The sequence below is a fragment of the Chinchilla lanigera genome, unplaced genomic scaffold, assembly GCF_000276665.1.
Source record: "Chinchilla lanigera isolate Chin_1 unplaced genomic scaffold, ChiLan1.0 scaffold00001, whole genome shotgun sequence".
Lineage (NCBI taxonomy): Eukaryota > Metazoa > Chordata > Mammalia > Rodentia > Chinchillidae > Chinchilla > Chinchilla lanigera.
Window position 1 is genome coordinate 10,087,951 of NW_004955402.1, and position 14,762 is coordinate 10,102,712.

A 14,762-nucleotide genomic window follows, 5' to 3' on the forward strand; every position below is an offset into this window, starting at 1 on the left:
AAGATTTTATTAACTGATGGTAGTTTTAAAATGAAATATATTTCCCAACTCCTCACAATGAATGTAATTATTATGTATTGCAAAGATATACTAATAAAATTTTTAAAATAAAGTTTATATACTTAAAAAATGAAATGAATTACATTTCTTTTGGAATCTCTAAAATTATGAAGTTAGTGAAATAAACTCAAAAAATTTTCAACTTATAAAATTGTAATCACTACCAGAATTATTTTGTGCAGCTTATTAATACAGCATGTAGATGGAATTTATCAGAATCAACCAGAAAAATGAGCTCTCGTTTAAATAAAACAAAAAAGTGAACAGATAGGGGGAAATGCATACTGTTTTTATTTATAATTATGAAACAGACAGCTAATGCCACACACCAAAAACCCTCTGTTTTTAAAGAAATAACCGCTGTGTTTCACATTTGCCGACTTTGGGGACCTAATTTAAATAACTGTGAACATTGTTCAGTGTTTCTTTTACTAGCAGAAAATTGCAGGGCAATAATTATAATACATATTTGATAATAAGGATAGAATAAATCAGTTGAATCATAATGGTCTAAGAATATCTGTTTATAGGTCCTTTTGACCCAGGAGCCTGTGACCTGTGAAATCTCCAGGTTTTTGTATTTTAAAAAATATTTTACACTGCAGGGATTTAAAGTCAGACTAACGCCGCACTGCAGAAAGTTGGCTAACACGGTCCAAAGGGAGAGCCTGTGAGGGCGTAAGATGGGAAAGGTTTAAAAAGTTCAGGTAACAGTGAGCATGTGTGAGGACAGGCTGCAGTGAAGAAGTTTCTCTCCTTCCCCCCTCGTTACAAAGGGAACCTGCAGTTTAACCTGGCGTTTGCAGTGCTCTGATTACTCAGCAGCATTCCATTTTGCGAAATCACCGCCAAGAAAATTTACCCAAATCTTGAGTTACAGACTGTTCTTGCATCTGATTGGAAGGGCCTCGGAGTTGTTTGCGCGGATTGCAGATCCAAGGCTGTACAAACGAAGGCGGAGGCTTGGGGGAGGGATGAGTCAGGGAAGGGAAGCTTCCTAGACGTTACAGCTCTGTCCAGAAGCCAAATGGGAGATAAATCACCTCTGGCCACCTCTCTTATTATTGAAATGGTTCAGCCCTGGGGTTTAACTGAAGGACTAACAGGGTTTTGAAGTGCAAATAGGATGGTGAAGGGTAAACCCTTTTAGGGTTTAATTTTGATGGATTTTTTTCCTGTGTGGATTTCTGGCACTGACTGTGATCTGGAAGAGCCTTTAAAAAAGGAAAGTTTTGTTTTGTTTTTGATCAGTCAGGCCGGAAGAACTTTCTACAGGGGTGTACTTTTTCTCTGCGTGCATATTGATTCTATTGTGTTTAAGAGTAGATAATTTAATTGGATCCTTTCTTGAGCCTTCTGCCGTGGGGCTGTCATTTCAAGGCCACGTCTCTCTTCGTGTGAAGGCCACAGTTTGGGAGCGCTGGATCAGTAGTTCGGGGAGGGTTACTTTGGGCCACTGTGTGTTAAACAAAGTCTTCTAGGTAAAGATCAAGTCCGTACTAGAACTTACAAAATGATAAACATTCTGTAATTATTTAATCCTTTTCCACTGAGTTATGCAGTTGTCCCTTTTCGTTTATTTATCTTGTATCCATTCTGCTTTGACAGCCAAAAACCAAAACCAAAACCAGAAAATCCTCAACTTAGGAAATATTGTGGCGTCTTATCTGTAGAGACACACTGAAGTGCATGAGGAAATAAGGGAGACATAAAAAATGTTTAAATATAGGATGCTGACTTATTAAGTTGAAAATTTTTTACCCCCAAATAATTCAAACACAAGAAACAAAATATTTGTTAAATTTATATATTTTTTGGAAAATGGAGCTGAGAAGAGTCATTAGTTATTCCAAAAAAATATTATAACTAACTTAAAGGCTCTGAGTACAGAATTCTAAAGAAAAAATAAAATGCTTTTACTAAATAAATGCCATTATAAATGCTCATATTTCTGCTTTGAAACATTGATGGACTTTTCTTCATTATTTTGGCTCTAGACGTAACATATATTTGCCTTACTTGCCATTTTTTGAGAATGATAATGTATCTTGCTGTAACAGAGATTTTCCTCTGTGTTGCTTGGTGTCCATTATAAAAATGGGCTGTTAATCTCCATAATTAACATTGATCAGACAGTGTTCTTAACTGACCTCCGGCTTAGTGTTTTTTGCTTTTATGTTCTCCAGAATTTTCCCTTCATGTATTCTAGGTGTTAGAGATCTGTTTATTTCCTGTTGCTTTATGATGATGTTAAATAAGACGCTTGAAAAAAACAACAAAAGCCCAAATCCGAGATGGCATCAGACAGAGTCCCCTGCATCTGTAGCCTCCTCTGTCGTTAGTTTGAGACTGGGAGATGTTCATATGACCTTTCCTTTGTTAGGAGAGAGCTGCAGTCCTTCCCAGAATCCTCCTGTTCACTGTCTTTTTTAGCCCAAGTTGGAGGCTGGCTGGCTGATGAATGAATGGTGAACTTTTTTTTTATGAGCCATACATATTGTTGACATTGTGTCACATGCTGCTTTTTAAATTTCTAATGTGTTTTTAATTTGCAAAGCATGTGTGTGCCTTTCACAGCAGTGGAACTAAGTCAGCATTTCTGAGTCCAGATATTGCTTTATGCAAACAAGGGTCAGGCTTAAGAATGCTAAATCGAAGCCTTAGATTTCCTGAACCACACATGTGAATGAATTTCACTTTGAATATTGTTGAATAAAAGAAGATACTTGAGAAAGGCATCTTTTCCCAAGAACTTCTTTTGCCTCTTGGCAAGTTAATTGCCCCATATAAAAGCACTGGGGAGAAAAGTGAGTTACAGAGTGAAAAGGCAATCCACAAATAATCACTCTTTTCTGCCTTTGATTGTGTCAGATTTTTTTTGTGTGTGTGGCAGTTGTTTTCTTTTTCACTTAGAAGAGGTTTATGGTCCAGTGTCTGTCAAGTCAGCCCCTGTCTTAAGGTTGCTGTTGTATTTCTCTCTGGAGTTCCTGGAGGTGATGTTATCTTTTGTTCACTCAGCAGTGTGGTCGGGCCTGAGAGCATCTGTCACTTTAGGCAGTGCAAGATGGATGGGTCTCCAGTGAACTGCTGGTTGAAGCAAATGGTGAAAATAAGAAAAGACAAGGGGCTTAAGGGTCTGCAGAGGGACGGGCACCAAGGAGGCACTGTTAGAAATCAAGGGTAAGCCGAGCGATAGAGGAAGAGAGAGCAGAGATGGGTCAGATGTCATTGTACCAACGTCTTGGGAATCAGGATCTCCTGGTGGCTGTCGCGATCTGAGGGAGGCTTCCGCGTCATGGTAAACAATTCTGTGCTCCGGGTTTGCAGAACGTTTGGACATTTTTGAAAAGTCTGGGAAAAGTGTTGGGAAGAAAGTAATGATAGGGGATGTCTTATATATGAGGATTTTGCTGCTTGGCGAACTAGTGCAGCAGTCTTTAAATGTTGTGAAGATTAAATTCAAAATTGACCCTCGATTTTTCTATTTTATTTTCTCTTTTGTCTTCTTTCCTCTCTTTTTTGTAAGCAACAGAGCAGTTGTAGATGTTAAGATGTTTGAAAAGTTTCGGCCACGTAACTGACCTCTTCACTGTGTTCGGAATGGTTTTTGGCGTTTTCACAGGAGAATCCTGAAATTCTGTGCTGCTTAGAAGGAGGCGGGGGAGATTTTAAGTTATCTGAAGTAACCTCCCGCTTCATTTCCTGGGCTCTTTGGTCAAAGAAAGAAATATAATTGTTGTTGATCTTTTAGAACAAGTTAAGATTTATATGATACTCATTTTCTTAGTGAAGGTCAAAATTTGTACATCCGTGCTGATGCAGTCTCTGTGTAAGACAGGAAGCAGGGAGGGAGGCTGGCTGTGAGTGAGAGAAGGGAACGGAGGGCAATGTAATTGAGGGAAAAAATGATTTCATCAAACTTTTTGGCATTTGACTATGAGAAAGACTATAGGTTGAAAGGTAAAGAAATTAAGATGATTAGAAGCTTTAAGCTATACAAATGGGAGAGTATCTCTCTTCTCTATGGGTGTAAATAATAGATGAAAGAGTCAGAGTGACAACAAAGGATCAGGTCGTTTAAGAGAATGTGTGCAGCCTGAATAGGGGTCTGTGGCCCAGGGCCAAAGGTCTTAGCTTCGAGTGTAATTAGAAGAAAATACAAAAATGTCATTACTAGCAGGTGAAGTGTTCAGCACGTGGCCAAAAATTAGCAATTTTAGACTCCAAAGAATTGGAATTGGATTACTGGCTTTTATTTTTTTTTTAATCATTATGGTCCTTATGGAGTCATATAGTTTTCATTGGCAGTAATCAGTTTGACCTTGCTGACCATATGGGGTAATCTTAGGTTTGGATGTAGGCAGCGAGACCCCTGGCTCAGGAAGGATGTCTCTCTGTGTGCGGGTGGATGGGAAATACGTGAGTTTGAAAATCTAGGTCCTGCATTTTAAATTACTCTTTTGCCCGAAGACATTCTGCAACAGTAAGAGAGGTAAGATAAAGATAATTTTTTTGTGTGCCAAAATCTAAAATTGTCCTTTTCTCTCAAGTTAGCTTAAAAATAAAATAAAATAAAATAAAAATCAGGTTTTTTAGGAACCATAAGTTAACATTACTTCAAGCATTTTAGTGCTAAAAATGTACACATTGAAATTACTACATTGTTAGAAACATCCTTTTGTTTTCTTTTTTAGACACAGTTCCATAAGCCTAGAACCACTTCTAAGCTATGTATAAAAATCAATGACAAATAGTTTTTATTTTACTTTATTCTTTATGTATCTGATTTTTCCATGCAGTGGTCAATACTGACCATAATCTACGTAAGTGGAGAAAATCATAGGGACACTATAATTTTCAACCAACTATATGTAATTATAATTAATTCACTATCTTCTAGGAATATACTCTTTAAAGGTTAGGAAACAGTAGCTCTTTTTCTTATTGGAGTCTTTTTCTTGGAAATAAAGCATTAATTTCAAAAAGTATAAAAATAATTTCATTACAAAAACCAAAAATATTCTATGGGCTATTACCATTATGGTAACACCTGCCAAAAAGTACAGATTAGACATACTAATTCAATGACTGCATTCACTAAATGTAAGTTTAGTGGGGAAAACCTTAAGAATAACAGAAACAGAAATTATTTTTCGGTGTACATAACTAGTGATTATTTGGGGAATATTTAGGAAGGAAGAATATTTGTGTATTTGCCAATTACGATGTATAGGGAGTTGCATAAAGCTTTGATCATTAATTTTGAATTCTGATCTTTGTAGAACTGTGGATGTTTATTGTGTTACAGAATGTAATGCACTTGAAAATTAACTCCTGTTTTTATGTATATATTTTTGTGTTTTTACAGGTGCAAAAAAGTCTTAACCAAGTTATAATCTAGGCGACAGACTCCCTGAAGTGTTGACTGCCCAATTTAATCATGAACATGATTCAAAAATGTTAATAAATAAACCAAGGTATTGTATAATTACATATGCTTGCCCCCCTTTTTTCTTCAAGATCTAATTTGTTTCAGGAAATTATTTTTAGAATATGAATAAAGCTACTGTGTTTGGTCCTTACACTGATTAAGTAGATACTTATACCAACTCTTTTCCTTCTCTTTGTTTGCCTGTCCACTTCCCACCTCTCTACTTCCCATATATACCTAAAATAAGAAAATAAGAATGCAGGGTTTTTGTAATTCCCCTTTTGTTGGTTGTGATTTTATCTTTCAAAATGTCTAAGACATACTTTTAGGTGATTGGCTTCTGCAAAAAATCCAAATATCTGTAAAACGTATCTCATAACTCTATCCTGAGGTGCATGTTATAACAAATTTGAGGTTTTTCTGCTATTTCAGAAGGCTTTTCATTTAGAAATGGAAAAAAAATCATACTGCTTTTTCTCCTTCCATGTCAAAGAAAACCAGAAGCTTGCTTAGAATTGAGCATTTAGAGTTAGTGTTTTAGATAACCCTGTCCATCAGAAGGGACATAACCCACGGCCGGTTGCTTTCCTTTTGGAGGTTACAATGTGCTTAAATAGCCTGGCATTTCCAAGGGAGGCCAAAGATCTTTTCCTGTTTTATGACCTGTTGTATCCTTTTGAGGCCAAAAAGAACAAGAGGGTCATTGCCACTTCAGCTTGGTCCCTGTTTGTTCCTTCATGGTGACCACGCAGATACTGAAACGCAGTCTTGGCTCAACATTTGGGCCTGGAACATCTGGAAAATAGTGAGAGAGGGAGAGGAGGAGGCAGAAGAAAGAGAGAGAACTGTTGCATTTTGTTTCACCAGGTGCTAGGAGGAAGCAACATTAGCCTTTTTGATATGGGAGGCAAATTCTGTGGGCCCCGGAGTTAGGCTCCAACAATTGAAGAGGTCAAAGGACAGCTGAGTGAGGTCAGTGAGACACCATGGGGTGTATTTTGTTACTGAGTAAAAGGAGCAGCCTCCTAAAACCTTAAAGGATTCTCTTGAAAATCTGTGTTGTGAAAAGGTTTTATGAGTCTCATGGCAAAAACTCCTGATTTATCTGAGGAATGCTCGCTTTTGTCTAATGGCAGGATAATCCTTACCAAATGTCGGCAGGGGCTAGAGGAGCCAATATGGGCCTGGGAGGACAGTGAGGGTTTGACGTGTTCTGTGCTTTCCAAAATGTTTATCATTTTAATGTTTCTGAATCGGGGAAGAAGTTTGCACCGCTGAAAAATCACTTTTTCTTTCCCTTGGAGCGGAAAGTGAGATGGGGTGGGGAGGAAGGGCCGAGGAGCAAGCCTACATTAGTTTAAAAGTCATTCTGCACGCCGGTGACAGTACCCGACAGAGGAGGTGATTATTAAACCTTGTTAACTCTAAAAAGCTATGCTTTGAATTTATTTTAACTTAGGGAATAAATGGCACGTGAAATGCAAGTTTTCTGAAAGTGTGTGTTGGGGGGTGGCTTGGACACACAGCCACATGCGCGCTAGGTGAAAGCTCTGTCAGGGAGCCACGCCCCAGTCCTGGCTTACAGACTTTTAAATTTAGTTGTTAATAGTTAACAGAAGGGGTATTAGCTGATGACTGATCTTAAGTCTTGTGTCTCTGCTGAGTGTGTGTTCCTCATCCATTTTGTGGCAGTAAGAAGAAAATCAATGTCAGAGTCACGATTAGAGAATAAGAAAAGCAATATAGGGCCAGAGGGTGTAGCTCGGTAGTAGAGAGCTTGCCCGGCACAGAGGCAGAGGTGGGCAGTGATATAATAAGAACTTTTCTCTTTGAAAAAAGATGGAGAAAGAAAAAATAATCTGCATGTCATGAACCCTGTGCTTGCCACAGCCCCAGGACCTAAGAGTCCACTTACGTGGTTGCGGATACTTTTGAAAGGTGATAGCCACCTGCGAGGAAAAAGGAAGCATTAAAGGGATTTAGTAGTATTTCAGTATTCTCATTTATACATTGTATACATGTACACTTACAGAAAGTACGGATGACAATGTATGTAGTAAGAAAAAAGGAAAATGGTGAGGAATATATAATAGGCTCTGTTAAGCATTTTCATATCAACTTATAAATTAATATTACAGTTACAAATGTATTAATTTATCTTCATGCTTTTTTTGCAATCCTTCTCAAATAATTACTCCCATTAAAAGAATATATACACAAAGGTGAGGCTTAACAGCGTGCTATTTTCTCAAGGTTAAAACACCTTTCAGCAACTGATTTAGAAACCGAAGTGTAGTGACTGATAATTGCCAAGAGAAAACCCACAGCTGTTTAAGTAGCATTGAAATTGTGGCAAAACTGACAAATACAATTAGCAACGTTAATAAGATAAGAAGAGGGAAGGACAGGCGGATGACAGAGTGGGAGATGAAGGAGGGAGAGCAAGAAATCCGTGTAAACAGAGTGTGCACAGTTGCTCCCACTTTCCAGCACTTTCCTTTTCAGCTCCGTCTCCCTCTGTCAGAGCTCTCCGAGTTACGCTGGAAGACTGTTTCACAGGCTGAGCAATTCAGGCACATCTGTAAAGCACCAAACTCACATCCGATTTGAAAGAAGACATGTTGGGTGATAATATTTAAGAAAAGCGATCCAAGTTTGCTGATTACAAAGCACAGTCTAATTGGCAGTGCTCTTGAACGGTCGGTTTAAATGTACTTCTGTGGTACTGTTGTTACTGTGGGTGGGAATTTCTTTCCTACTTTTTGCACCCCTGTAATTCGCAGTCATCAAGTGCATTATTACAAAGGGACCTTGTTTCTGGATTTGGTGGCCCACGATTACCAAAAACAAAATAAAACCAAGAACACCATACAAGTCTTTAATGTGTTGTTACTAGTTATGTTTATCTGGTTCATGTAAATAGCCCTTTTCCCCAACAATTTTAGGAAAATTAAACAGGGAGAATTTTAAATAGTGAAACTAGGTGTCATGTGCAAAATGTCCAGCTTCAGGTAGCAGTGGAAATTAGAAACAGCGCGGTACAGTCTCTTTTGAAGTTCTGCTCTGCATTTGGTAAATTACTTCTTGCCTCTGGTGTTTTATGCAAATTTTAATGATTGTTGTGATAAATCCCCAGAAGTTTGTTTTCTAAAACCATAGAGACTGAAATCTCGGTGGCAATCTTGATGGATGTGGTAAACCACACTTGGGAAGCATTTCTCGTTATTTAATGTTTTCTGTTCTGGATTATTGACTCTTCTCCTGTTGAAAAATTGGTCTCTGGTGACACGGTAGAGGTCACGCGTTGCCTATTACTGTGTGCTTCTTTGATCTTACACAGGGATTGCCTCTGGTAATTATACTAGTTCCAGAGAGTCTTGACAAGATGTGTTTATTTTACAGAAGAATTTCTGGCATTTCGGGAAAGAAAGTAAGGATTTCTAGTAGCAACCTGTAATTTTTTTCACAAAGGAAAAATAGCCTTGTACTTCATCTTATACTTATGTTTTTAATAATTATCATAAAATTAGTTGGCACATTACAGCAATTACTTCTATGATAACTTAGGACATTTCATATCTGTAAATATGTTACTAAGATGATCAATTTTAGAATTAAGCTACCAGGCTGTGTTTTTATTTCACTATCTAAAGTACTTTCAATTTTAGAAGTTGTCAAAATAGATTTCTCTCGATTTTAAATATGTAGAACTACTAAAAGAGATTGAAAATTTTGTCTTTTAATGTTTGCATTCTCCATAGATTTTCAGCAAGAAAGATGAATCAAAATGAAATGAAACACTTTTTGAATGCATGGTTAGATTTATACTTTTTTGGAAAGGAGATGATATCTCTTCAGACCTCTTTACTGTGTAATTGGCTGAGACATGCAAAAACTCAGTCTGTTTAGTTTTTTTCTCAATTCTACTTTTCAACAAAATATTTACTCCCTAGAACGCACATTGTGATGAGGGAGTTAGACAAACACTAGGCTTAGTTAATATAAATAAATAAGAGTGAGTAGATATCAATTTGAAAGAATAAATGGGCCTAGGGGCAGGGAGCTCAGGGTTAGAGCATCTGAGAGGCCTGGATTCTATCCCCAGCACCAAAAAAATAATAAAAAATAAATCAATGAAATGCTAAAAGAAAGAACTGTGATTATGTGCTGCTTGCTATTAAATCTGGGTTATAAACTCTGAGAACTTGCAAGAAGTACGTTTGATGTGTGTAAAAGTTACACGTTATCACTCTCATCTGTAATTTTTTTTGCGGGGAGGTGTCTGGGGTTGAACCCTGGGCCTTGTACATGCTCTGCCACTGAGCTGCACTTCGGAATATTTTTAATGATGAGAGAATATGTAATCAGGAGTTCAATAACAAGGAATTTCCTTGTACAAAGAATTTTATTGCTGTAAGCAATAGTAACGATCTAATCTATAAACATATCTCACAGGTCAAGAAGCTGAGTTTGAGAGAAGTTAAGTGATTTGTCCAAGGCTATATCATGAGGAACACATCCAGACAGACCTCTTAGGGTTTAAGAAATCTTCTATCTCCCAGTCGTTGGATATACAGTAGAGTTGCACTGAGCAATATGATAGCCACCTGCTACAGGTAGCTATTTAAATTAATACAGAATTAAATGATTTGAAGATTTTGGCCCTTAGCCACAGTAGCCACATTTCCAGTGTTCAACTGCTCATGTAGCTAGTGGCTACCACACCTCAGAACATTCCAGTCATCTTCTGCTGGATACCACTGCCCTCGGGGACAAAGGTCATTCCATGATTGGTATATATGATTGTAAAATTTCCTAATTGTATGTTCTGCCAAAAAGCATTAATGGTCATTTATTGCTGGAAAAATGCCCCAAACCTGCCGTGGTGCCCAGTAGTTTCCTCAATGTGGCACAATGTTAAAATGTAAAAACAAAAACCCACTATCACCACATTTTCTGTACCCTTGCTCTGTGCCAGATACTGTTCTAAAAATTTTAAAGATATAGTCTCATATTTTCACAAAAGCCTTTGAGATTGGTAGTCTTATCATCCTTTTAGTGATGACAGATTAAGTAACTTGCCCAATACCATACAGGACCTACGGGACAAGATTTGAATTAATAACAGGTCCCCTAGCTCGAGAGCCAATGTGCTGAAGCACTAGAGTTTCTGTAAGTGCTGACCGGCTGCATGAGGGTCAACATCTGTAAAGACAAAAGTAACAAAACTAGGAAACTGTATCAAATTGTCCTTTCTGTACAATGGCCAGCACAGTCAATAAATTGTGCCTTAAAATATTAATCTCAGAACAAAAATAACTAGCCCTCCCCCCAAAAAAGAATGTACCACCTTTACTCACTTTCCCCACTCTTTCGAACAGCATGTTTTAGCAGGAAAAATATGGTCTTCTGAGTTTAAATTTGAATCTTAGCTCCACCCTTTAGGAAGTTAATAACCCTGGCTTGTTGGAGAAACCAGGTCTGTTGCCCTAGAAATCTCTCCCTTATTCTGAATCTGTTTCCTTGTGGTTTCACTGCATTTGTTCCTTAATCCTGTAACTGGAACTTGTGCTAGAGGTTGGACGGGACCTTGTACCTTTGGGCAGGAATGCATCCTTGCTGGACGTGTGTGCTTCATAGGGTCTCGCGAGCGGCCGCAGGGTCTCACTGCCTCCCTTGTAGTGGCACTACACCTGATCGGGGTTTCACCAGGTGACAGCCTGATCGTGCCATTATTAAGTTCCCATCAACCTTTCCTCTAATAGTTTCACTTACTACCATTGCACGCATGAATTTTTCATTAGGGTCCATTTTATACTTCTATGGTCTTTTGCACGTTTTTTAGAGTTAACGCATCCTTTAAAAATAATCATTCTCTAATATCCAGGACTATTCAGTTATGTTAGAGTACAGCAAAGCCAGGTAAACCCTACCCGTCTTTCGTTCTTTTTTTCCAGTAGTGTTCTACTAAATAGGTGCCTCAGTTTTGTTTTGTCTAAGAAGAGCTCATTCTTTTCCTTCTTACATTCATTGCAAGAGTAATTCATGGGTTTTTATATTTTAAATATGCTTCAGTCAATTACATGTGTCCTTTTTCTTCTTCCTCTTCTTCTTTTCCTCTTCTCTTCCTCTTCTCCCTCTTTCTTTTCCCCTTCTTCCACCTCTTCTTTCTTCCCCCCAGGAGCCCCTCCTGTAGATGCCTCTATCTTTTGCCATGATCCCTTAGTTCAGCGATGGTGAACCTTTTAGAGTGTTCGGTGACAGCAAACAGTGGGCTGCGGGCTGCGGCAGGCGTGCCCAGTGCAGGACTGTAGGATCTCCACCACTGTTCTTGCGTTCGTTCTCCTGTCCATTCCCAAGAGAAAAGAAGCATCGAGAGGCCCTGGCAGCACGTATTTCCAAAGCTCATCTTCACTTTTCCAGGCCCGTTCCTAAGGGCAGCAGAGATGGAAGCTTCCTGTTCACTCTCCTCCTGCTTCTTCAGTCTTTCCTCTGGTGGAGAAAGGGGAAAAGGCCAGGGCAGAAAGGCACAATAGTATGGCGGTTTGTGTTTTTGTCCCATCTGTACTTTGAGCAATTAGTTTGTGGGGCAGAAAAAGCCCATTTAGGTTTTTTTTTTTTTTTTTTTTTTAGGAAATTATCAATGGTTATTGTTTTACATATTGTTATCTGCAAAATAGTTTCTCAGGAAAACAAATAGACAAATAATAGTGAGTTAGAGACAAAAGAGGTAGGAGATTATCAGTAGTTGTTGTGCTATACTTTGGTATCTTCAAAGTGGCTTCTAAAGAAAATAAATAGAGCTATACATGAGTGACCTATTGAAAAATCATTAACTATTCTCAATAGTTGTTGTAGGAAACACATAATAAACATACATCCATTTATGAAATAGGATAGGAACATTACAAACTTTACACAGTTATGGATAGATTAGTAGGAAAATATCAGTGGCTTCTGTAATACATGGTGGTATCTTCAAAGTGGTTTCTCAGGAAGACAGATATGCAAGAAGGCCCAGTTAGTTTTGTAAACCATCCTTTTGTAAACACTTCCTCAGTATCACAAGCGTGTCTTGTTCACGTCACAGAGGTCCCAAGTGCCATAACAAGGCATGCATTATATGCTGACCTTTTGTAATTTTACAGTAAATAAAGGAAATACGGAAAGCGGTGTATCTCAGTCTCATAAACGTGACGTCAGCCAGGTAATATGTCAGTGTGTAATGGACTCCCAAGTCCGCTTTCTTCTTGTGGTTGATGTAATGACTGATTCTCGGAAGAGTTCTTCTGTCTAAAGTCATTTGTTCACATTAACATTTAGTCAGGATTTACATCATCTCAGGCACTGGGGGTTTTTGAGATTCAAAGGAAAGAAAGGCTAGTAGTGTAGATGGCTAATGCCTACAATTTCAGTGACCCTAAATCTCATGGCATATGATACTTAGAATATATGCATTGAACTGAAAAGGCATGCTTTGCACTCCCTCCTCCTTTGGGTAGCTTGGGCTGTCGAGGGCAGAACACCACCGTCAGTACTAAGGAAGTCAGGTTACTCTATAATCTTTTTCATTACTGGTGTTTAAATCCCCCGATTTGTGTCATTTGGAGTAAAGACAGCTACCTCCTTTTACTCCACCTAACCCGAACAGGGAAAGGATACTTCCTTGTCTTCATCGGGGTAGCTCAGTGCCCTACAGGGGCATTAGTTCCTGGTAGCTTCCTCCTGGCAGCTAATCCTACAGATTACATGTATCGTCTATGATAGTGAAAATCCAGTGTCTATTTTTATGTTGATTCTATATTTTTACTCAGAGTGATAGTTATTTGTCCCGTGTGTGTATCTGTCACATTACCTCTACCCATAAGTCTAGGAATTGAGATTATGGGATTCTTCACGTAGAATTGGACATTCCTTTATTAAGCTGGAAAGATCTCTTGGAGAATGCAGATTTTCAAGTTTTAGGGTGATAAAAGGAAAATAACTTGTTAGGCTGATGATGAAGAGCAGGCAGGATTTCCAGGCACTTGGTTCTCTGGACAAGGGCTAAAGATACCTTTGAAGTTATTCCATTGTTCACAGATAAGAGACCCCTTGGTGGACCTGGCATTAGTTGCTAGCAGCTTCCTCCTCTTTAGCAAACAAGAAATGGTTGTTGGGTTTTGACTCGGAGCATAAACTAGCGGCTCAGCACATTTCTTTTCCAACACCTGCTCTGGTTGATTGTGTGTGGTGGTGTTGACAAATCAGTTGCCTTTGAACTTTAGAAAATTGCAATGTCTGTAGTTGGATTAGTGAACAGTCTTCAGTGTATAGTCAAAAACTTAGTTTTTCAGGAGGTTTTCATTTTTATGGACTATAGATTTTCTTCCATTCACCAATTTTAATTAGGTATCATGTACACATATATAAATAGACACACATAGGTACATATATATGCATATATATCCAACTTTTGATCAGATATTGTATATTTCACATATATACTCTTTATAAGAAGAGAAAGTAGTCACTTAAATCTATAGCATTTAGTGATTTATTACCTAGTTTGAGAAGGGTTGCCAAAATAAGATCCTGGCTTTTCCTCCAAATCATAGGACTCTCTCAGAAGGCTTTGACAAACCCAGCCTCTTTGATAGAAGTCACTGTAAAATACTCGTTGCTACCAGGAATCGTGTAAGAAGCCTTCTTCGCTATAGTAAGGCAACTCAGGGGCACCAGAATCCAGGTAGAGGTGCGGTAAGCCTGAGAGCAGGGCGAGGGACGTGCCACGCTGCACCCTTCCCTGCTCTGCAGCAGCTGATCGTGGGCCCCTTTCCTGATGAGCTCCCAGCCACCCTCAGGGTCCTTCTCAGCCAGCCCTGGGGGCCCCTCCCGGGAGCAGTCACTCTGAGTTGGCTCCAGATGAGATTTAATAGCCATGCCTGTACTTGATGGGAGAAGTGGAGCTCAGATTAGTAATATTACTAATTACTTGTATTAGGAATTACTTTTATAGGAATAAGATGTACCCAAAATTACTTCTATAGGAATACGATGTACCCACGTCCACCCTACACATTGAGAGTGCACGATCTGTCACCTCTTGGAGAGGTACTGAGTTCTTTGTACACTTAAAAATAATTGCAGACCACCTGGGCATGATGGTACACACCTGTAATCCCAGCACTCTTGGAAGCTAAGGCAGGAGGATCACAAATTTGAGCCCAGCCTGGTCAACTTAGCAACTTAGCAAGACCCTGTCTGAAAGAAAGACAGAGAGAGAGAGAGA

The 14,762-nt window shown here is 38.7% G+C and overlaps 1 protein-coding gene across 1 annotated transcript in view; it reads left to right on the forward strand.

The window, feature by feature from the left end:
- The window catches only part of Greb1l (growth regulation by estrogen in breast cancer-like), a 339,057-nt gene that overhangs the window by 222,017 nt on the left and 102,278 nt on the right, over positions 1-14,762 (forward strand). The window contains exon 5 of the mRNA XM_013503842.1: positions 5,429-5,537. The gene's annotated coding sequence lies outside the window, so the exon portion shown is untranslated. The remainder of the gene's footprint in view (positions 1-5,428; positions 5,538-14,762) is intronic.